This window comes from Triturus cristatus, chromosome 8, assembly GCF_964204655.1.
Source record: "Triturus cristatus chromosome 8, aTriCri1.1, whole genome shotgun sequence".
In the NCBI taxonomy this organism is placed as follows: Eukaryota; Metazoa; Chordata; class Amphibia; order Caudata; family Salamandridae; genus Triturus; species Triturus cristatus.
In genome coordinates, this window is record NC_140591.1 from 1,078,014,751 (window position 1) to 1,078,038,464 (window position 23,714).

Below are 23,714 nucleotides of genomic sequence, written 5' to 3' on the forward strand. Positions count from 1 at the left end.
CAAAGGGGTAGCAAGTTACATGAGGACGTTGATGTAGGGTTGCATCTGGTGAAATGGGCATCACAGCCTTGTGTGAATGTGTCTCCAGCTTTAGTGAGATTTATTGTTTGCTTGAATATAGCAGCAAGTCCACCTCCTCTTTTACCTATAAGTTTTTGTGTGATAGTTTGATAGCCTAGAGGAATGGTTTCATGCAACACTGGAGCCATGTCATCTACCAACCATGATTCACATATGAAGAGTAAGTCAGGTTATGTGTCAGTGAATAGGTTGTAAATGTGAAGCTTTTTTTTAGAGAGTGATCGAGCATTTATTAGTAGGCAGTTTAGCGATTGTGTTTTGTTGATGCTGTAACTTTGTTTTGTGGAAGAGTTAGAAGTATTTTTTGAACTTATAGCAGGTGTCATTAGTGTTGGTTAGCTCTATGAGGATAGTAATAGTGTTGCTTTCCTATATCATATTCCCTGTCCAGCAGGCTTAGAAGGCATTTTGATGGGTCTGTGTGTGTAGGTGGTGCAGATGGTGATCGAGAGTGAGTTAGCAAGCTGTGCTGTTTTTGTAGGGTAGCCTTGTTGCGTGATAGACATGGGGATGTGAAGTTTTCAAGAGCAGCATGTTGTTTATTTTGTTTGTGTCTATTTAGGGTGGAAGGTGTGAGAGTTAGAGTTGGTGATACAGCATGTGAATCATGTTGTAATGCTCTGAACTGTGCAAAGGATGAGATGTGTTTGAATGAGACCTGTTGTGTTGGTGTATTCGTGGTAGGTGTGGAGGAAGAGAGAACTCTTGGCAGTAAAGATAGTTTAGCATGTGTATTATTTGTGTAGTCTGGAGCATGGGAGTGGGTGTGTGTCTCTAGTTTGTGGTGGAATGCATTATGAAATAGCATATCTGTGAGATTGTGTTGTGCTGGTTTGTGTGTTCGGTTTTGTTTTTGTGGAGTAGTGAAGTGCTGATATAGTGGTTTTGTGAAAAAGATTTGTATGTAAAGTTCTGGTACTGAGTGGTAGTTGAATTGTAAAAGGGATGGTGATGTGTTTTGGAAAATAGTGTATGTGGTGAGTGAGAGGGGATGGACAAGAGGTATGAGTGTTTGTGTTAGATTTGATAGCTGGAAGAGGTAATATGTGTGGTGTAGTGGAGTGTAAGGATTTTTGGTTGTTTGTGTTTGATAAAAAAGAGGAGTAGGGTGTTGATGGATGAAATGATGGAGGGCTGAGTATAGGTTTATGGTAACAGAAAGCGGTCTGTTAGGAGTAAGTAGAGGGTAGAGCTCGTGCTTGTGTAAACAAGGAATGTGTGCCTGTATAGAATAAAGTTTGTATAGTGTGGCTATGTGTTGTTTTAATGATGTGCAGGTCTGTTAGTGGTATAGGACAGAGTGGTGTTTTGTGTGAGAGTGATGTTGCCATTTTGTGGTAGTTGGGGTAGAAGGGATTATAGGTGCAAATTGTGGGGTTTTGTAGTTGTTGCTTAGACAATGAAATTTGCTTAGGGTTCTTTTGTAGTAAATGAGTAGGGTGCATTTGCTGTGAGTGTGTTGATATATTGTGGATGGGTTAAGGTTGGTGCTGGTGAATCGAAAAAAGGGCAGCCCTAGGCCCAACTAGTCCCGCCCTCAGTCTTAATGCCTGGGATGAGATGCCCCGAGCCCAAAGCCTAAATAGCCCTAGTGATCAGGTGGCACCTTCGGCAAATGGGTACCCTAGACCTAACCCTACCAATCAGAACACTAGCCCTAACCCCTAGGACTAATAGAAGACAAGGCCCTTCCAACCAATCACAGCCCTAGTCCTAGCACTCAATCAGAAACCAAACTGTAAACCCTAAGTCCAGTAGAAACCATAGCCCCATTAACTAATCACAACCCTAGACCTATCAGAACCCTAAACCTAAGCACAATAGAAAACCTAGCCCCAGAAACCAATCAGAACCCCAAACCATTCAGCCAATCAGAACCCAAACCCTACACCCTAAGCCCAATAGAAACCCTAGATATATGAACTAATTAAAGCACAGATGTAACGATCAGTGTGAAACGTAAATAAGGGGCATGTGACCTGAAGCGCAGGCTGATGTCCAGGGTGCAGGGAGCTACACCTGAAGATCAGAATGTCCTTGTATAGTGACAGTATCAAAAGAACAATGTCTCAACCAGTAATTATAGGGCCAATTTTAGAAAAAATGCATAAGTCATAAAGGAGGGAAACCAAGAGACCAAAGTAAGAAAAAGTATTTTAGTTATTATTATTATGCAAAAGAATTATAACAGCACTATAATACAGTTAAATCAAATTAAGGTAGCCAAACATACACCAATTGTGTACTGACCGTGCTCGGTGCAAGTGATAAGTGCAGTGACACAAGTGATATATACAGTGTGGGCAGCGCAAAGTGAAAGGACAACGTTAATCATACACAAATTACAAGAACACAATAAATATTTTGCAATCAGGTATAAATCCTTAGGTGGCCGTGGGTTACACTGGGATGTCTACGGCGTTTCGACCTTATGAACTTAAGGTCATCATCAGGACAATGGCTACAATTTGAAGAGTGCTGCAGAGAGGTAAAGAGAATTAAGAGTGGGTGGATCATCTTTTAAACTAAGGAAAGCAAGAAGCCAAAAGTAGAAAAGCAGTTTAATAAAGACAAAAGTCAGTGGTACGGGCAGTGGAAGTGAGGTAGGGCGGGGGGGGAAAAAGGGGGTGTGGGGTGAGGGCAATTGGGAGGAAGAAGGTGTAAAGATGGAGGGGGGAAGGGGGGGAGGGGATGGGTTGGGAAGGAAACGAAGGAAGTGGACAAGGGGGAAGGTGTATTATCACAAAGGGAGGAGAGGTATGAAAGGGTAAATCACAGTGCGGTGAGCAGATGTATTAATTCACCTGAGTTCTGGTCTAAAGTAAACGCACAAAGCGCTAATGCCCGGGCGATCGTCAGGAACTTTTACGTAAGATGGTATCACAAAGTACTTTGGAATGCCAGAACTACGTTCGGGAACTGTGAAGAAATTGAAACTCGTTAAGATTCAAGGTAATCACAGGTCGGAGGGGCGAGGTAATTTAGACTATAATGAACAAACGTACCAAGCTAGCCGATATGCTGGGTCCGTTACAGTCATGCAGTCAAAGGTCCTGCTCATATGGACAGCCTACAATGTATGAGAAATGTGCCCAAATCTACAAACCAGGAGATAGCGGGCATTAATCGCGGGCCTTAGCTCAATTATTAAATCACGTTAGAGTAATAAAAGATAATAAATAATAAAAGGGGGCCCTTACCAACTATTATGGGTCAAAGTCCAACCGATATGTCCAACACTGAAATTATTCCAACGGAAGTGCGTGAGCGTGCCAAAGTAGCACGACAACCTCTAAGTGGGTCAGTAATCTATTTACAAGTAGACCAGACGAGAAATCGCCGGCAGAGTGAGCGGAACCAATACGCTATGGTGACTGAATCGCAAACCGCGATGGAATCATGGTCCGGAAATACAGCCAAATGCGGAAGTCAAAGGTGCGCAGGCGCGCCCATCAAGGGGAACCACTAGACCGTAAACATACAGATGACCCAAGTGCCCCAGGGGAACAAGTAAACAATAAATAACCGATGTAAATGCACTTAAGCTGACGGGCAAGGACCGGATGACAGGAGCGGGTACAAGAAAGAAAGTCGACAAACCCAAAGGAATAGGTCTTGACTGAATGTTAGGACTTACTAATATTAAACATAAAAAGAAAAGAGGGGGGAAGGGGGAAAGAGGGGGAAGGGGCGCAAAGTGAACGTGAAAAAGCAAATTAAGAAAAGGAAAGAAAATTGAAGGCAATTAACAATAGAGAGCTCACATATATAAACAATATATATACATACAGACAAACACATTGGTCAACAAGTGTCTAATTTGAACTTGCTAAAACAAGTGTCCACATGATCCTCAGTTGTTACAATGTGAAGAAAAGGTTTAGACCATCAATGTAAGCAATCCACAGTATAACAAGCAAGGTACACATAATAGTGCCGTGGTGGTAAACGGAACAAACATTAAGCCCCTCCTACATCCGATACAGTGGGAAAAGAGGGGGGGGAATACAAGTTCTCATATTAAATACCCGCTGTTGCTTTCAATTACAAGGAATTAAGGCATACATAAATCAGAGATTTCTTATGATGTTGGCATAACAGAATTCCATTCATCAAGGGAGTTAAGACCACAATTTACAGTGTTGCAGCGCGTGATCCAGCGACATTCACATCTATTCAGTAGAAGTTGAAGATCACTGCCTCTAGTTGGTATTTGTGAACGATCAATTACCTGCCATGTGAAATCAGATTCTTTATGATTAAATTGCTTGAAGTGTGTAACTAATGGAGCAGTCTCCACACAGCATCTAATGCGACTCTTGTGCTGGCTGATTCGGTGCTTAATCATCTGAGTAGTCTGACCAATATATAGCAAGTTGCAGGGACAGCGTATAGCATAAATTACATTAGTGGTCCGACAATTTGAAAAATGCTTTAGAGTATAGGTGCGATCAGTTGTAACAAAGGACTTGGTGTTAAACGTAAGGTCGCACGCGGTACATGTCTGGCATTTAAAATGGCCAATAACAGGAGGCAAACCCCACATAGATGTAACTGATGGAGTTATACTTTCTTTTACAGGCCACGTTATTGCGTGTACCAATTTGTCTGAGAGGTTATCACCTCTTTTGTAAGAGAACAAAGGCGGGTCCTTGTATAAACCAGACGTCCGAAGAATTGTCCAGTTTTTCTTGATTATTTTCCCTACATTGTTACTCGAGGGACTGTATGTACTGACAAATGGAATCCGTTGGTTTTGTGTTCTTTCAGAAGGGGATAGGATCGTTTCCCTATGAGAATACCAGGCTCTGCGTACCAGATGTTTTGGGTACCCTCTACACAAAAGTTTTTCAGTCAAGGTAGCTGCTTCACGTACATAATCTTTTTTCCATTTACAGTTCCTTCTGATTCGAAGGAACTGCCCATATGGTAAGCCTCGCGGGTGGTAACTAGTGTACATAAGCAAGGTATTACACTCCGTGGGTTTTCGGTAAAGTTTAGTACCCACTATGCCATCCTCACAATGTAGAGTCAAATCTAGAAAAGGTAGATCGTTTGTTCTAATATCTGACGTGAAGGTCAAATGTTTCTGACAACCATTTACCCAAATGATAAATGATTCCAAATCTTCATGTGTACCATGGCAAAACAAAAGAACATCATCAATATAGCGACGCCAAAGTCTGACATTAGTCAAAAAAGGATTAAGGGCAGATAGAACAAAAGTAGTTTCAAGATGGTAAACATACAGTATTGCAAAATTTGGAGCAAAGCACGCACCCATTGAAACTCCCTTTACCTGCAGATAAAAGGTGTCTTTGTAAAGGAAGTAGTTGTTGGCTAGAGCAATATGTAACAACTCTAAAATGAACTCGCTGGGAATACGAACAGGTCTTTGTCTGGTATCCAAGTGGTCTTTAATAACAGCGAGTCCTTCAGCATGGGGAATATTTGTGTATATTCTATATCTAGACCGACCATAAGATCAGAATCGATATTAAATGGAAAATCCTCTATAATATTAATCAAATGTGTGCTGTCTCGTACAAAAGTGGTAGTTGAAGGAACAAATTCTTTAAGAAAAAAATCAATACATTTTCCCAATGGCTCCAAAATTGAGCCACATCCGGAGACAATAGGTCTACCGGGCGGATCAGAAACATTTTTGTGAACTTTTGGCAAAACATATAGGACCGGTGTCCTAGGGTGAGGTTTATTCTGAAAAGCATGTTCTTTTTTTTGTGATAATGTCCAAAAGAAGAGCCTGATTTGTAACTGTCAAAATTTTGTCACGAATTTTAGAAAGAGGATCAGACGGCAAAACCGAGTAATGATTATGATTACTCAATTGGCGCATTATTTCTAAGTCATATTTGTCTTGGTCCATAATGACTATTCCGCCACCCTTATCTGCTGGCTTTATTGTTATACCTTTATTGTTGCTCAAACTATTAATAGCCCCTTTCTCCAAAAGTGACAAGTTATAGGGAACAAATTGAAATTGTTATTTCAGTTCCATTACCTCATGTAACACTAGTTTTTCAAAGGTTAAAATGTCCGATGGCATCATAGATGTAGGAGGCACAAAGGAGGAGGGCAAATGAAATTGTTTCTCATAGGGTCTATCAATGCTTGATTTGTCTGCAAAAAAGTATTTCAAACGAATCCGTCTGAAAAATATTAGAAGATCTTCCTGTAATTAAAAAAAATTACTGTGATCCGTTGGTACAAAGGAGAGACCCTTTGAGAGCAACGAGGTTTCCTCAGTAGACAAAATATGTCTAGATAAATTGAATATAGGTATAGTCATATTGGAGCATACAGTGGAGGGTATTAGGGATCTCTCATCAATCATTGGTGCACTTAAAGACCCTATAGATGTTATCATAGATGGTACCAAAAGAGGAGAAGTACATACTGACTGTAATGGTGGATGGTGTTCCATCAAATTAGTCAAAGAAGGTTGTGAGATAGTGACTTCAAAGTTTACTGGGGTGGACCCCATTGGTAAAACTTGCGGCGAGTTTGACGCTCGCCCGGATATTGGTAATGGTAGTTCTTTCTTTGTCGACCTCGACCACGTCCTCGGTTGGTTCCTAAAAAACCAGCCGGAAGAAGCGGTGGTGGGTGCGTTCTGTTTTGCAAATGGTCTGAGCTAGATCCTTCACCAGGGTCTGAATCTTCAGCAGAAGTGTTTGATGAGTCAGAGAAGGTTATAATCTGTTTATTTCTATATCTTCCCCAATTTCGGTTTCTTGGAGGTTGATAAGGGGTATTGTAGAATGTATCATGTAAATAAGGATAAGTCTGATCTTTTTGATAGTTCTTAATGTCTCGTTGGATCTTGTTGACCTTTTTGTTTTGCTCTAAGATGTTAAAAGTCGCAATAGTAGTGTTAACTTTCTCCAAGAGACCCTTGGCATCAAAAATCGTTGTGTCTGCTAAGATAATTCTCTCAAGTTCAGCTATTTCTTCAAGTTCCTTCTTGCTATGCTCTATTGCAGTGTCAATACCTAAGACCATCCAATGTCTCGAACAGGTAGTGGCCAGATGACTAAAGCCCTGTCGAAACTTGGGGTCCTGGGTAAATATTGCTGGAACGTTACGTATTTGTAAGCCCAATGGAATAGTGTCTGACTTTAAGTACTCTGTAAGCATACGAGCAGGTAGGTCGGTACGGATCTGTTTCTTCTTTAAGTTTTCGAGCTTCTCTAACAACGCCCTGGAAGAATTAATATAATATATAAGATATAATCATCAGTGTAAAAGGGGGTCTCTCTTGAAGACATATTAGGACAAATATTTGTGCATAATAAACCACTATTAATGGGTAATGTAGGACTTCTACTCTCGCAACCCAGCGGTTGCTCAATATCTAGGAACTTGAAACAGGTTATAGTCACAGGCTCAATCCACACTTTGCAGTGGCAGTTTTACCCTGCATGTGAGAGACCAAATGTAAGTCATTTAAAATACTGCTTTTTGCACACTTAAACAAACCACTTTTTCTAGCCAAAAGCGAGGGCTACATGCACTTTCCACACACAGTTTAGACCATAAAGCAGATTAAGAAGGGTCTTAAACACACTCTGCTTAGCCTCTGAGGGTGTAGTTTGCATTTTTAACTTTTAGAGGCACAAGTGGGGGTTGTTCCTGCGTGCCTAAGCACAGTACAGGGAAAGCTAGGACAGAAATCCAAATAATCACGGGTAGAAAAAACAGCAGTTTTAGCAGTACAAATTACACAGAAACCAAGGGCCTCATTTACAATATTTTGACACATGGCAGCACAGCAAGCCTTTCTGCTGTGCTGCCGTGAGTCAAAATAAAAGGACAGGAATGCATCGTCTCTATAAGATATGGTGCACAGAAACCCTTGCGTCATTTTGCAAGGTTGCCTGTGCTGATGTGATGATTGTTTTGTGCAGGAAGGGACACCTTTCTGCACATAAACACTCATTAAAGGCATGTTCCTCTTTCTATGCGTGATGCAAAATGCAGCATGCATGGAAAGAAGAAAAATTAGTAAAAATTAAAGAATTTCTCCTCATTGTGCCTTCTTACACCTCCCCTGGGGAAGCGTGGGATTCTGATGCATTCCCAGGTTTACACAATGTTGTACATCTGGGAATGGGTCAACTTCCATGGATACTGCGTGAGAACACCCACAGCAACATCCATGGAACGCCCCTTTCATGCAGAGTTATGCATGAAAAGGAAACGTATTTACAAGACCATTAAAAGTCATGCAGGGTGACTTACTTGACCGTGTCAGTATGGGGAAACCTGTTGCGCTGCCGGTGCATCAATAAAAGTGACACACTTGTAGCGCAATGGGCTTGTAAATAAGCCCCCTAGAGTTCAATTTAAACAATCATGGGTAGGAAAACAACAGCTTTAAACTTTCAAAAATGCACAGCTCAAGTCTGTGTTCTTGCCACCTTCTTTGTCTTTTGTTCACTGGGCTATTTAGGGCACAGAGAGCCTGGCGCTACAAGATGGAGGTGGCTGTCTTGGGCTTCCCTACACAGACCATAAGGGCCTCAGCTGGTGTGAGAGGAGAAGGGCTCAGGGTTGCTTGGGAGCTAGACGGCCAATCAGAAAGGCATAGGCTGATGGCCAGGGGGCAGGGAGCTGCTCCTGAAGATCTGAATCTCCTTGGACACAGGCAGGCTAAGTGGCACTTAGACAGCAAATGTGACGTGTGCAATACATATCACTTACAAAATGAGGAGAAATGAATATGTATGAGAAAGGTTTTACTTCCATATACAGCCCAGGTTTGGGAACCATTAGGTGCTGTGGTGCAATGGTCACTGTTGCCTCCAACACATGTGTCAGAAACGTAGATAATGCAGTCATTGAGATATCAGCTACTGCTGCTCACATGCTCTGGAAGATGCATGTGGGTAGCAGAAATAGCACTATGAGTACGTTCACATGTGCTGGGATTGCAGGGAACTTAACTGTTGTTGGTGCAAGAAACAGTGACATTTGTTGATGAATGCCTGTTATAATTGTAAAGGTTGCTCAATTTTTTGGTTTGGTGGTATCTTCTGGTAAGCCAATAAGTGTGAAACTTCATTTTGTACATTATTTCACACCAGGCGTTTTTCAAGAAAAGTTCCTTGTTACATTCCTGCTGTCTATGTCTGTGTTGGTTAGAAAGACCAATATGGTATTTTGCTATTTGCTGTTTCAATTGGCTAAATGAACAAAGCATTTTTTTGCACCTGGAAAAATGCTTTTTGGAACGTACAAAGCCCAAATTGATATTCAGTAACTTGTTAGTGAATGGTAATTTGGAAGAGGCGTGTTTAGGGAATCCTTTCCAAATACTGATTCACATTGGTATGAATGAATGTTTTGGGACCAAAATGCGGTCGCAAAACATTTGCACTTTACCACCAACTTAAAGTTTGTGGTAATGCATTCACAAATTAGAAGGGGTTGCCATGTGACCCCTTCCCCTTTGTGAATGTTAAGAAATTTTTTTTAAGGGCAGGCAATAGTCCCACTGCCTGCTCTAAAAAAAAAGCCCTTGATTTAAAAGCAATCACAGATATCTTGTTGTGCTGACCTTAGCAGGCCACCATCCATGTGATGGCTGCGATTCCTAATGGGTTGCATATTGCAACCTACCTCATTAATATTCATGGGTTAGGTCAATTTGCGACCCACTAGGAATTGCAAGTATTTAACAAAAAATGTCATCCATAAGAAATAGCGATTTCCAAATAGTGATTTGGATGAAATCGCTATTCCTATTTTTTGTACATATGGCCCCTTATGTCTTATAAATGGCTCTGAGAATTGACTCTTGATTTTTGATGCTAATATGCTGTTGTGTAGCACATTCACAGGTGCTCTTCTTTGGACTGGAATTAAGCCTGTGCTGTTGTTAGCAGATCATGTCCTAATGTTTACAATGTGCATGCCAAAATTATTTAAAAATATTAAGTTGCATGTATATAGTGTGTAAAATATAGAGGGGTAGAATTTAGAAAGTAAGAATATCATTTTTTCATTATTTAATACTGTGCTTTTTTAAATCCCTTATAATATTGTTTATTTTACTGAAGTTCTATTGCACACCAACTGCTACATATGGGGCAGCGGTATGGGGGAACACCGTTAGTACACCTATTCAGTGTGAAGAGAATAGGTTCTGCCGTAAAATTCTGGGAGCTCAAATTTTTTTTTTTCCTCGACATACGCTAGCCATAGCGAGCTTCACCTACCTTATGTAGAAGATTTTATTAAGGCTCGCCCAATATTGTTTTGGCTAAGAATTTGGAAGAACCCGGCTGCACAACTGACTAGGGAGATAATTTTGGATTGTTTATAATGTGACAAAGGGATGGACATACCGTGGTTGGCGGGAGTCCGCAGAGGTTTAAATAGCTTGAATCTAGAACATCTTTTCTTAAACCCTCTAGATCATAGCTCTACCAGCATTAAAATCTTGGAAAAATCACTTTATGTCTCCTATAAAGAAACAAGACTAGAAACTGAACGTAATAAAACTTCAGTTGCTAGATATATGCAAATTGAGCATGTAACCCCAGCTATGCCTAAATATCTTTTTAAACCTGTTGGCTGCTGGGAAAGGGGTTTATTTTTCAGGCTAAGGACAGACACAATGAAATATTTGTTGTCATTCCCCATTGTTTACTCTGCCAACCTTGATCTTTCCCTTTGTCCATGTGGCAATACCCAAAAACAGTCAATGTTACATTTTCTATTTTTCTGTTCTTAATATTCGTTCCCCACTAAAAAATTTCTGATCCCGTATTTTAAATTACGATGTGTTACTGATTATAAAGTAGCTTATGGGATGGTGCTAGCCATTAACAACGATGAATTATGTTTTCGTGTTGGATCCTTTTTAAAAATGGCGGTACGTATCCGCAATACCATGTATCCGGACTAACTTTTATTATCTGATGTGTTTATATATTTGTACTTTTTTCTTGTATCTTATTTTTAATTGTACTCTTATGGATATGTTGTTTTTATCCGAATAAAGTTCATATTGATTGATTGATTGATTGAAGTTGTATTAGACATCATGTTGTTCGTTAATTTAATATATGTAAGTTATATTATTTTAGCAACTAGTATTATTAATGTAATTGTCTTAAGTTTCTTATTATAGTTTGTCAATTTTAAAGTGTAACTCATTTTTTTACATTTAGTTAGTGATATATAATTTAGTAGCTTGGTTGGTGGGTTGCATGAATATGTGGTGGGAAGTTATTTAAATTATACAATTTTTAAAATGTAGGATTATTTTAATTTTAATTACTTTTTTATTTGGCAATTAATGATGTACACATTTGATCAATTAACAGTCATTTTAATTATTTGAGTATTTTGTGATGTTTAATGTGTAGTTTTATTTTTGTTTAGTTTAATTGCTCATTTATAAATAAGGATCTCAGTTTTCTATGTTTTTACAGATTTTTACGGATAAATACAAACAAAAAGGCATCCTTTTTTCTAGTCTGTGTTTATTTTTAAGTATGGATAAAAATGGGAATTAGGTTGTTTTTCAGTGACTCTCTGGGCCTTATTATGTGTTTAGCATGCAGGAGAGGGACCGCCCAGCTCCTGCATTTCCAAACCCATGTAGGAACCACCCACCAAATCAGTAGTTTTCTCCTGGACTGGCAGGCAGTTGTTTGGCATTCCCAGGGTAGTGCCTATGAAATAGGCACCGCAATGGGAACAACAAAGGCAGTACCTGAACGGCATGGACTGCTGCACTCCATGCCGTGCAAGTACTGGGTTGCATGCACACAGGGGTCACATGTTGTGCCGCCCTTTGTGTATTCACATGGTGTGAGACACCAGGGGGCCCTGTAGGCCCCCTTTGTTTCCTCTTCACCATGGTTTTCATGGTGGGCTCACCGCCATGATAACCGTGGGGGAGAGGAAACTCGTAATATGCTTCGTGGTCCCGCCAAGCATATTGCTGCTTCAGGACTGCAGCAAAACCTCCAGGGAATGGCAGGTACCTGGCGGTCGCAGCGGTCCCAGGGCAGTCTAACCACCCTAATCATAATAGGGCCGTTGAGAAACTGCCACTGTGAGTCTGGTAGTCCGTGTTCCGCCAGACTCATAAGACCCTAATTGTTGTCAGTCACAGGCCAACAGCAGTGCAGATTGACCGGAAAGAGAGTTACAAGTGATAAAGTTTCCTAATGAAGCTTTAACAACTGTAGATGTAGTTTTTTTACATTTCTATTTTCTATACTAATATTGTTTTATTTAGCATTTGTTTACTTCTTTGATGTTGGTCGTTTTCTTGGTAATAGGGAGGAAAGTATATTTATTTTATTTTAGTAACACATGTTTACATGTCTATTTATTTTGTTTTTTAATTTGTTGAACTATTTTTGTATTAGTTTTCGTCATATATGCTACATTTTATGTATTCATACAGTATATAATTTAATATGTTTTAATACTTTCTGTTGTTAGATATTTAAAAGTGTTTTAGAAAATATTAGGAATTGGAATGATATATGTAACACTTCCTAAATCCAATACTTTCACTGCTTTTGCTTACATTGGAGTAGAAATAGTTAATCTAAACCTTCCAAAGTCCAATACTTGACCCACAGTTGTTCAGATTGGAGTGGTAATAGTAAATGTAAACTGTCCAGAGTCCAACACTTTTCCTGCTGTCCAGCACTTTCTTTACAGTTGTTTAGATTGGAGTGATACTAGTAAATCTAACCACTCCGAAGTCAGACACTTTCCCCACTTTTGCTCAGATAGGAGTAGGAGTAATACATCTACCACCTCAAAAGTCGAACACGCTCCCTACTGTTGTTTGGATTGGAGTGGGAATAGTCAATTTAATCCCTCTAAAGTCAAACATTTTCCCTATTGTCCTTATTATGTGTTTAGCATGCAGGAGAGGGACCGCCCAGCTCCTGCATTTCCAAACCCATGTAGGAACCACCCACCAAATCAGTAGTTTTCTCCTGGACTGGCAGGCAGTTGTTTGGCATTCCCAGTGTAGTGCCTATGAAATAGGCACCGCAATGGGAACAACAAAGGCAGTACCTGAACGGCATGGACTGCTGCACTCCATGCCGTGCAAGTACTGGGTTGCATGCACACAGGGGTCACATGTTGTGCCGCCCTTTGTGTATTCACATGGTGTGAGACACCAGGGGGCCCTGTAGGCCCCCTTTGTTTCCTCTTCACCATGGTTTTCATGGTGGGCTCACCGCCATGATAACCGTGGGGGAGAAGAAACTCGTAATATGCTTGGTGGTCCCGCCAAGCATATTGCGGCCTCAGGACTGCAGCGAAACCTCCAGGGAATGGCAGGTACCTGGCGGTCGCAGCGGTCCCAGGGCAGTCTAACCACCCTAATCATAATAGGGCCGTTGAGAAACTGCCACTGTGAGTAGGGTAGTCCGTGTTCCGCCAGACTCATAAGACCCTAATTGTTGTCAGTCACAGGCCAACAGCGGTGCAGATTGACCGGAAAGAGAGTTATAAGTGAAAAAGTTTCCTAATGAAGCTTTAACAACTGTAGATGTATTTTTTTACATTTCTATTTCCTATACTAATATTGTTTTATTTAGCATTTGTTTACTTCTTTGATGTTGGTCGTTTTCTTGGTAATAGGGAGGAAAGTATATTTATTTTATTTTAGTAACACATGTTTACATGTCTATTTATTTTGGTTTTTGATTTGTTGAACTATCTTTGTATTAGTTTTCGTCATATATGCTACATTTTATGTATTCATACAGTATATAATTTAATATGTTTTAATACTTTCTGTTGTTAGATATTTAAAAGGGTTTTAGAAAAGATTAGGAATTGGAATGATATATGTAACACTTCCTAAATCCAATACTTTCACTGCTTTTGCTTACATTGGAGTAGAAATAGTTAATCTAAACCTTCCAAAGTCCAACACTTTACCTACAGTTGTTCAGATTGGAGTGGTAATAGTAAATGTAAACTGTCCAGAGTCCAACACTTTCCTGCTGTCCAGCACTTTCTTTACAGTTGTTTAGATTGGAGTGATACTAGTAAATCTAACCACTCCGAAGTCAGACACTTTCCCCACTTTTGCTCAGATAGGAGTAGGATTAATACATCTACCACCTCAAAATTCGAACACGCTCCCTACTGTTGTTTGGATTGGAGTGGGAATAGTCAATTTAATCCCTCTAAAGTCAAACATTTTCCCTACTGTTGCTTAGAGTGGAGTGGTAATAGTAAATGTAACCCATTCCTACTTTTGCTTATGTAGAAGTGGGAATCATATCCCCTCTAAATGTTGAACACTTTTCCTACTTTTGCTTAAAGTTAGAATAGACAATCTGACTGCTTTTGAACCCTTTTGCTAGTGTTAATTTTTAATTGCTAGTTCTCATTTTTAGATTTTTTACAGAATATATGATTAATCCTCTATAGAGCTTAAGAAAATTAATTATTATATTGGTCTAAATCTGAATTTTCGATTTACTTATCTCATTTTTGTCGGTATTCTCTTCCACAGTATTTTTAACTCAATGTTTTGTCAGCTTCGTTCCAAAGTATGTCATCTCAATATTTTTGTAGACAACATTTTTATTAGGATATTCTGGGATGTGGATATTGTTCTCAAAATTCTGTCATACAACTATTTACAAAACCATTAGTGACCGAAAAATCACACTTAAGATTGCAATGATAAACATGCTGTTTTGACAACACCACAACATGCTGAAAAAAGCATAATGAAATTGTTTTTGTCACCTGTAAAACAGACACATTTAGTTCTGGGTATTAGCATCCATTAAGTTGTACTCCTGTGACTTTCCAGATAAATATACCTAACCAGATGGTAAATGACTGTTCAGGGACACATTAGAACAATAGACCAATCTTTTTTCCTGACATTGCATGTCATCTACAACAGCAACTGCAAAGGAGAGGAGAGAAAAGGAAGAGAGGTAGTCATAATTATCAACAACACAATCAGGATGCTGTTGATAACCAGCTTATCACAAAAAAAACACTAGAGAAACCCTAACCTGAGAGCTCTCTTTGTAACAAAAGGGCAACACAATGTCAACTTTAAGACCTCAAGCCACTATAGCTAGAAGAAATTGGCACGGAAGAACTTACGCAAGGCTAAATTAAAACCTTCATTGTAATGACCCATAAACCAGCATCGTTGACATCTATTAGCAATGAAATTACTAAGGGCTTTGTTCTGACAACATTGGTCCATTGAACCGCCGTAGTTATGATGGCAGTCCAAGGACCAACCAGACTGTCGGTCCACCTGCCATATTCTGACTATGGTGGTCGGACCGCCACTGGGTCACTGCTACCACCGGGGCATCCCTCGGCGGTGGCGCAGAGGTTTGAGGCCGCAATATCCTGGCAGTGCCACTGCGGCACTTCCAAGCATATTATGAGTTTCCTCACTGCCACAGTATTCATGGCGGTGAGCCTGCCATAAAAAGTGTGCAGTGAAGAAACTAAGAGACCCTACAGAGTCCCCTGTTGCCTCTGCACCAGGTGATTCATGCAGAGGGGCACATGGTGTGCACCTTTGTCTGCATGTACCCCCAGTACCTACTCGGTATGGACTTCACAGTCCATGCCGTGCAGGAACGTGCAATGGTGTTCACATTGTGGTGTTTTGCTAAGGCTCACATATGTGCCTTAGCATAGCACCACTGTGAGCCAGCCTCCTGACCTTGATTCCAGTCAGAATCCAGCAGGCAATCTCCTTATGGGTTTGGCAGTCTTCGAGCGGGGCGCTGGGGTGGCAGCCAGTTCCAAGACCGCCAAACTCATAATAAGGCCCTTAGTACACACGCTAAAAGAAGAAAACAGAAGGCAAATGGCAAAGCATCAATAAACTATGCATGGCACAAAAAGACGCAGAAAAACAACATTAAGCACTCAAAATTCAAGGCTGACAATATTCGAATGTATAGTTCTGAATAAAGTAGAGGAGGCACAACCCAAACCTCTACATCTTCATTAGAGTAATGTTAGAAATGACTGTAGAATCTCTTAAAATATAGACAATCTTGGCTAACTCATGGACATCATTTAGGGGTTACCAGAGTTTGCAGTTGTGGCCCCTGGCTTCTCCTTTGTGATCCATAGTGCTGTCCTTGCGTCCCTGTCTTGGAGACATCCAAGGAACTGAAACCTTTTTAATTGTCATTATTGCAACCTGTGTGCCTCCCCTTCAATCTCATCAGCAAGTAGGGGGTTGCTGAAATAATAAGGAAGGGTCAAACAGGTGGAAATGCATTCCATTATCTTTCTCTTAGTACATCAGCACCTTCTGCACCTCCTCATGCACTAGCTGATAGCAAGGTGTGGTAAATTTGCTTAAACTGTCACAGCACTATGATTTGGCAGATGTAGCAAAAGGGAACAGAAAGCATGATATAAGCCTGCCTCAATATATTAACACTTCTTGTTGTTGGCTGCTGTTAACTCGGAGGCAACCTGAATGGAGTCCATGAAGAGGCTCTAACATGTGAAGTCAGGATGTGCAGCCTGTGACTGTTAGTGCATGTGCTCTGTCTCCTGAAACTCTACGCATGTGGAGCAAAAATGATCCGTCCCCCACACTATCAGCCTTATGATAAGAGCTAAAACAAACTAGGAATGCTAAATGAGCTGGCAATCTCAAAATATCAGTCTGTTGTGGTTAATTTACTTGTCAGGTTCCACATTAATTTACCATTTTTTTTAATTTGGAAAATTCCACGTGTGAGTTAGTTTCAAAATTAAAAAGTAAGAACCGGATGTAGAAAAGTGTCATGCAATGCAGCACAGCACCCAAAAATGGAGTAGGAGAGTGCCATATCTACAGAGATATGGGACTTTCCGCCCTCTCCCTAGAGCGCAGAATTTTTCTACATTGTGCAAGGGTGTGTGTTTGATGTAGTGTCCTGCTGGCCATGTCCTAGTGTTCAACCTTGTGCTGTACCCACACTATACACTCAGGTGTCACTGGTCAGGTGGTCCTGCTAATAAAAGGGACCGGTAGCACATGCCCAGGGCCAGTTACCAGTACTATAGCCACTGTGTGTGCGTGCATTATTTGAAAGTATGTGGGCCTAGAACCCACTACTTGACAATGGTGACAAAGGGGTCTGACCCAGCGTGTTTGTTGGTTGCCAATTTGCTATTCCTCGTGGGAGAAAAAAGGGCCAGAACCTAAGTCACCCTGCACGTCCTACCAGTGTGCCAGCACTCAAGACACAACAGGGCAAGCAGTCCCCCCAGAGAGGGAACCCAACGGAGTCTGCTGGTTTTGCCCTACAGCCACCCACCGTCCTGACCGGCCCTGAGGTGGGAGAGAAGAGACTGTTGATCTCCAACAGTCTGATGCCAAGCTGCCACCTGCCTACTGCAAGAGTGAAAGAGCTGTTGAGCAGCACAAAGAAGCCCATATAGCACTGTTGGCAGGATGCCTATACGGTATGCGCTGGGCACCTCAAGTTGAGGCAAAGCCTAGAATTAAGCCCAGCATAAAGCGGCTGCCATACCCATAGAAGCAGCCCCAGCAGTCCTCCGGGTGTGAGCAGTGCACAGAATACCGGAGAATGTCCTGCCTGCAGTGAACGGAGCGAGTATCAGCTCTGCAGCGTTCGGCATGAACGCTGCCCCCTGAATGTGCAGACTAGAAGGAGGTCGCAGCCTGCAGCATTAGGAGGGCTGCCATGAGCTGCCCTGTCAGCCAAGTGCTACAAAAAATGCGATAGCCCTGCCACCCTTCCACCTGATAACAGTGATGTGCCCTACGATCTCTCCTCTGCCTCACCACACAGCAGCAGCCATCAAACTAGAAGTAGCAGCCCCGTAGTCCACAATGTCGCCAGAGTGAAAACAGTTCAGTGGGCCCATCCAGCGAGCGGCACACACCCATGCAGTGAGTTGAGGCAGTCTGGCAAAAATACATAGCGCAGCCTGCAATGTGAGTAAGACTGTGTGGTCTCCACAGCTGAAGTGGCAGGACTACTTACATACCATGTGAGTTGACCTGAGAGGGGATCACATCAAGAAGACTGGGGCCATGCCAGCACTGCACATAGCACTGCTGCCCCAATACTAGCAAGCCCACACTGGCATTACATGCCCTCAGTCACCTGAGCACTGCATGGTGCAAGAAGGAGCTGAGGTGGCCTGGCAACAAGCTGCGGGCTACCATGAGCAGCACAGTACTCACACTCCAACCAGTAGCCAGAGAGCACCTTCTGTCAGCAGCAGGAGCCAGCGCAGAGCTCCCTTCATGCATGAGGCTGCCTGGGAGGGAAAGTAAGCCATTATAAACACCTTGTGACTCCCAGCTCTTCCTGAAGCCACCAGCCAGCAGGTCAAGCACAGCACTAAACAAAGAACTGCACCAGTATGAGTAAGTGGCTCAGAAGCAACCCCCACCCCAAATAATATTGTGCAGATCACTGGAATCACTAGAGAGCCTGTGGTGCTGCCCACCCTCACCCCTACAACTTTGCCTTTTAGAGCGGCTCAATTCAGCAAGGAAGAAAAGTGCCCTGCTGCCTGACCCACAACAGAATTGCATAAACCCAAGTCGGCTGACACATTTGCCTCTGCTTTTACTGAGCTGCTTTGAGGAGGAGAGAGAGAGAGAGAGAGAGACTGTTTATCCCCCCAGCAGAGAACTAAAAGAAGCCCAAAGCTTCACCAGCCAAGAGAGCGGACAAGAATACAGTGCTGCCGAGAGACTGCAAGGCCCTGGTGATTATCAATATAGGGAAAGTGAAACGTGCAGTGGTCCTGCCCCAGGCAGCAAGAAGAGACATTGCAGCACTGATGAAAGTGCGGCCCCAGCACAGAGGAAGTAGGCCTCAGGACATACCAGCTGCCGTCTGCACATCACAAGGGAGTAGCAAAACATCCTTGCAGCTGCCATGTGCCCGAAAATCAGCAAGTAGAAGGAAGAGAGGCCCTACAGTACTTTAGAGACTGCAATCTAAGCAGCCACAGAAAAAAGACTGGTAGAAGAGAGAGCAGCAGGCCCCCCCTGCGGATTGCCCAGTGAGCAGACAGAGAGAGACTGTGAACCCCTGCTGAAAAAGAGCATCAAGAAGCCCAAAGGTACACCGGCCAAGAGAAGCCCCCAGTGGCCAACAAGGTCCAGCAAAGGTAATGGGACCAGAAGCAACCAAGCCCCATAAAGGTGCTGGGAGAATGCGCACTGCACACGCAACCCAGAGTGACTTTCTGACACCACTGCAAGCAAAGAAATTGCACCACCCACCCTCAGTGGTGAACAGAAACCATCACAAGCTAGAAATAGGGCATGCTAAATGCCAGAAGAGAGTGCCCATAAAGAGTAACCAAGAGGTCGACGTCAGAGGTGCAATGAAGCCTACTCCTGAAACTTGACAGCACGGACAGCAGCCTGGGAGAGAGAGGTTGTTCCAAAAAAAGAAGCAATGCTGAATAGACAAGGCTGCGCCAGCCGGCTACCTGTGACACAAAATGGCCACCATTGGCTCAGCATTGAGCACGGTACACGAAGTGACTGACCCTGCCATGCATGCCCGAACGGAAGCGGAAGCAAGTGCTGAAACGGCGCTTGCTCGGGCACAAGCACTACACCCTAGAGTGAAGAAGATGGAAAGATGGTGACCTTCCATCCAGTAGTTGAGCACTGAGAAGATCCCTGATGAAGGGATCGGACCTGCAAGAGGTATGCACAAAGAAGCAGAGCCAAGTCATACTGAAGGACAGACCTGAGACAGGTCTGCAACAAAGAAAAGATACAGTCCTAATATTCGGAGATGGCCAGCGAGGTGTCCATGTAGAGTGAACATGAGACACTTGGCACAATCCCACATCACTGTGAGATCGATAAGACAGAGGACTCATGCCACTACCAAAGAGGGTTACCATTAATGTAAGCCAGCCACTGTCCCAGTGCTACCATCCAGACAACTTGTCAACGGATACTTGACATACATGGCATCTGGGCTAGCAACAGCACATACAAAAGGAAAAATGACAGGTAGCGACAAAGTCCATCCAGTCCTCCTCACTCCAAACAAGTCATCGCCATCTGTAGCCCAAGTGTAGGAAGGTAATTGCCATCATTACCCAGGTGCATTACCAAAAACACCTAAGGAGCATTGCACCACCAGAGTGGATCCAAATGTCCGGAGACGAACAAGGCATTCATAGTGCTGTGGGAGGCTGGCCACCCAGAGACATTCTGTGAGCCTCCGTGAACCTGAGGCCTGTCGAAGAGAGCATACTCGACCATAGAACCATGTGTTTCTTGTTTGTTCTTTCCCATGGGTTGAACTTTGTTTCTTTTCCAATAAAATTTGGGAGGAATGTAGTGGCCTGCTGGACAAGTTCTAGTATTCAGCTTTGTTCTGTACCCACACTATACACCCACCTATCACAGGCGTCACCATTCAGGTAACCCTGCTAATAAAAGGGGCCGGGCGCACGTGCCCTGGGCCAGTTACCAGTACCATAGCCACTGTGTGAGTGTGCATTATTTGCAAGTATGTGGGCCTATTGCCCACTACTTTACATGTGAGTCTAGCATAGGTTCTGTACTGGAAGGGTTTCTTTCTTGTACAACATACTATGCCTAGACCAGTTTTCTTTTTTTTACTTTTCCTACTTTTTATGTGTGCTGGACAGTGCAGCCACACATACAAAGTCAAAAAAGAAAGGAGAAATGAAAACATTTCTCTTTTTAACGTCTGCTTTCAAGAGTTCAGGTGGCATACATTTTTTATGCAAAACTCTGTCTACTAATGTAAGTAGATAGGGATTGCGTAAACAATTATGAGTGAGTGCATAGGAATGCCCTTGTCCCACTCATACAACACCCCCTTGATGCTAAGTAACGCAAAGCACCTTCACTCTTCTTCGCGTTACATTCAGGCAAAACAACTTTCGGGCTGGAAAGTAAATAACAGAAAAAAACATTTGATGCTGATTTGCATCACTTTTGTGACACAAATCCAGCAGAAAATCTTTGAGGCAGAGTCACATTTAATGCAGTGTAAGTTGCACTCTTTAAACAGTGGGGAACCATGCTGTTTTGCAAGCCTGTCACATTTCAAAGCATACCTAATGCTTCTTTATGAAATAGGACTGTTTGTCAGATGAATGTGTACAATATAGGACGCACTGTGGTATAAAAACACCTTCTTGCCACTTAAGAGTGTGAGTGGCAACAGTAATAAGTTTAAAAGAAACCTGGGATAGATACGAGGCAACAATAGTACTGAAAGGGGAAGGATAAAGCTCAAGACTATGACGAGAATATGTGTTGAAATCAGAAGGTAATAGCCATAAGATTCCTTGCCTGTTGAATACTATAGGACAAACACAAGTGAATTATGTGTGTACCAATTTACATTTACCCAAGTTTGAATTGATGTCCTAAGTCACAGAGGAACAGATTTGCTAAGATTTTACAGGATCTTCTTGTCCGATTTTCTTTCCAGCACAAAATGTTTTGCTCTGGAAATAACATGAAAGTAAAACGAAGCAGTGCATAGTGCTGCCGTGCATTACTTAGCGCCAAGGAGGCGTACCATGGGGGGTGCACGGGCGAACCCATGCAACCACACACGTTTCTGATGCTAAGCCCAATTTACTAAATAAAGTAGACAGGGATTAGCATCAGAAAATAGGGCACCCTTCAACCAGGCACTATGAAGGAGAAATGCTTTTTTTCTCTTTTATTTTCCGACTTTCCATGTATGCTGCACTGGACAGCACACATACACATACACAGTGGGAAAGTGTTTAAAATAAGTCTAAGCATAGTATTTTGTACTGGAAGGGTATCCTTCCAAGACACAACATATGTTTGACTTACTTAGACACCCTTGCGCTGTCACGCAAAGGGATCTCCGTGGCGCACTTCAGCTAATTTCAGCACCGGCGCTAGAGAGAGGGGAGGAGAGTGCCATATTTCAGTAAATTTGTTGCTCTCCTGCTCCCTCCTTCTCACACAGTGCAGGATTTGTGGCTGCTGCACTGTGATGCTTGAGAAATTGGTCAATCAGGCCCAAATTGTATTAGTGCTTGAATACCAGTGGATTGCCAGTTAGGTCTCTATCAATTTCTAAAGCTCGGTCCTCACTGTTGTTGCGAAGTTAAGAAGCAACAATATCTTCAATTAGTTCAGTGAAAGATGAATACACTTAGAATAATCACCCCCTGAGTCCTAACTCAGACTTCCTTGCAAAGATGGTGTAACAAGGAAGACAAATAAAAGTACGAGGTTTATCTAGGTTATAGAATTATAGAGAGAGAATGAGTATCCCTTCTGCAGAATAGGACTAGTAAAGAGAGGAGTATTTCGAAACTCTGCATATTTATATTGTTTACAAGATTTTTAATGCACGCATAAGAAAAGTAATAATCTGATCGGTCAGTCTGCCATGAGTCTTCCCGCTCATCCTAACTTTACCAGGGTGATCTATGTTTTCATAGATGTATAAAGAGAAAGTTTTGTGTGCCATTCCCAAAAAGATGAATATCACTAGAGGGCGATTGTACGAAATTGGGTTATTAGTTGAAATGAGTGGAAGCCCTAATCAAAAAATAACCACATTCCTTGTCAAGTTGAACCACAAACATTAGTTAATAAACCTGTTCTCTGGGAGTTTGGCACAAAAGTAAAATGTAATAAACAAAAAGAGACCAAATGACAAACATTCAATCAGTGGAATGGGAGATATGAATTTTTAGAGGTTTAGGTGAAAATAGCACCAAAAACCACAAAACATCGCTCGCAGTTATCTTGTTGTGCTGAACTGGGGAAAGCCACAAGTTCAGGCCAACCGCGATGGAGCATTGGTCTGATGTAGAGACAAGATTTTTCTCACTGAAGAGTTACAATCTCAAGTCTGAGCGAAGAGCTGCTGTTCACTTTGGCAGTTGTCTTGAGTGATCGATTCTCGACTCAAAGAGGTCTCATTGCGATCGCTTGGAGACAAAGAGCTTCTGTATCTTCACCTTTTCTTCAGAAGGTGTACCCTCTGATGGCAGCCATGAGGCCAAGACCTGGGGGGCAGCTTTTATGGATCAGGACTCACACAAGAAGATGTCAGCAGCAGGGCTCGCACAGGTCCAGGAAGGTCCAGTTGGTGCTGGCCAGCTGAGCAGTTGAAAGGAGGCCTCTGGAAGCTTGTTGTGTTCATGTAGCTGAAGCAGGAGGTCAGCCAACTGACCTTTGGAATCACTTCTGGGCAGCCTGATTTCATGGCAAGCAGGCCCAATTTTCATTCTTCAGACAGGTCCAGGGGTGTTCTGAAGGTACCACTTTTATCCGCAGTTCCAGCCTTTGGGTGGGGGATTATGCCTTTGTCTGACCTTCCCCCATTCCTGTTTTCGGCTTCAAACTGTCTAGGGTAACAAAGGACAGGCAGGCCTAGGCGTGAGCTGCATTTTCAGTAGCAAGGCAGAAAGTCCTTAGAAATCAGAAAGGGGTCAGGCAAGCCCTGAGGCTACCCCTTTGAAGCACGGGAAAGCTGATTACAATCCACAGGGCACCCTGCTCAGGAGAGCAACACCCTGCCCCACACCTAAGGCCCTCTTGCCTCTAAGTCTAGAAGGAATATATAAAACATGAC